This window comes from Microtus ochrogaster, linkage group LG8, assembly GCF_000317375.1.
Source record: "Microtus ochrogaster isolate Prairie Vole_2 linkage group LG8, MicOch1.0, whole genome shotgun sequence".
Taxonomy (NCBI): domain Eukaryota; kingdom Metazoa; phylum Chordata; class Mammalia; order Rodentia; family Cricetidae; genus Microtus; species Microtus ochrogaster.
In genome coordinates this window covers 1,829,204-1,830,843 of record NC_022033.1, presented here as the reverse complement: position 1 = coordinate 1,830,843, position 1,640 = coordinate 1,829,204, and positions in this window count along the sequence as shown.

Genomic DNA, 1,640 nt, shown 5'->3' with positions numbered 1-1,640 from the left:
TAGCCATGGTTTTCTCTAATTCTTGTGTTCTTTGTACTAAGCAATTTCACCTGTGACATCTGGTGTGCCAGCCACTCTTTCTCAGGTGTGCTTCGAGTTACCAAATGGTTTTGTGTGGCACCGCACGCTTGCCTGCTGTGGAATACTGGCCAGTGTAACTCTAGCTGACTGGTACTGAAGCGTGGGTAGGGGCTCCCCTTCCTGCCTTCTACCTTCCCGTCTCGGCACTGTTGACCCCACTGCCTACATGCAGCAGAGATTTCTGCAGCTACCTGTCAGGTTCTTCACACATCCGTCCAACGTGGCTGCCCTCAAAGTTTCATGCAGCCATTATCTCCTGGGGACTTCTAGTATACCCGTAAGGTGAGCAAGGTAGCTGTATCACCATTTGGAAAAAGGAGAAACTGAGATAGGGGAACTGACATGGTCAGAGTTTTCCAGAAGCTCTGGCTTCTTTCTCTACATCTTTCCACTACTGGCTTGGTGATTATTAAATAGGTGGGCTCAGTAGGCTCTCTAGACCTGCACACTTGTAAAAAGCTAGCATTGTAAGGGTGCCGGGCAGATGCTTCGGCCAGGAAACAAACACTTTGCCAGTGGATAGCTGGGTCAAATTTCAGTCCAGTACAGCTGCTCTCCTTCTTGGTCCTGCCCAAGTACCCTCCATTCCTTGTACTAGGCAGGGCACCAGGAATGAACAGCAGAGCCTGTATTCCTGGACCTGGGCAGTGTGTATATTTTTAGCCTCTACTGTGTGGGTATCTACACTGCATCTAGTGTCCTCAGGGAACCACCCAGTTGCAAATGCAGGGGCCACTGGGAGCTGGACCCCCCTCCCATCTCAGGTTCTAGGGCTCAGGATCCAACTCCCTTCTGGAAGACAGGATCAGCCTTTTTAAAGGGAGGAATGCACACCCCTCCAACACACAGAGGTTCGTGGCTCTGTGACCTTGGATTCCTCAGCTGAGAAGCAGGGGAAGGAGAGCCTCAGCTGCACACAGGGATCACCACCAGCCAGAGGGTCACTGAGGTGCTCACAAGTCTGTCCACCCATCCATCCCATCATGTCCAACCCAGATGTCTGAGTGAGCCAGGCCAGGCTGCAGTGACAACCTGGTTGCCCCAGGCCAGGAGACCTCTCTTCCCCCAACAGGGCTGGCTCAGTTTTCCTAAGCACAGTTTTCTAGACGTCAAGAAGCGGCTGTGGAGAGTGAGCTGAATTACGGCTGACCAAACAGACATCTGCCTTCTCTTCCTCTGTCAGTGCTGCCTGGTGATGGTGGGTGCTGGCGCTGCTCAGTGGGTCTCACAAAGGCGGTATGGAATTGGACGTACGGGTGTTTTGAGACCCAGGCTAACACCTCCAAAGACTGTATGTAGGCTCACCCGCAATTCACCCACATACTAAACTGGTTTCTGCCTCTGTCAACTGGGGGAAATCGGCCCACTATGGTTTCTAGTGCTGTGGCTCATGCCCAAATTTTGGGCATGTGGGAGGCTGAGGCCGGAGGATTGTCAAAGGATTGCAGTCGGGGCTGCACAGTGAGTTCCTGAGCTAAGAGTAGGACCCCTGTCACGACTAAAAGTGAAAGAAAAAAAATCGGACCAGCAGGAGGCTCAGTGGGTACGGGAACTTGCTA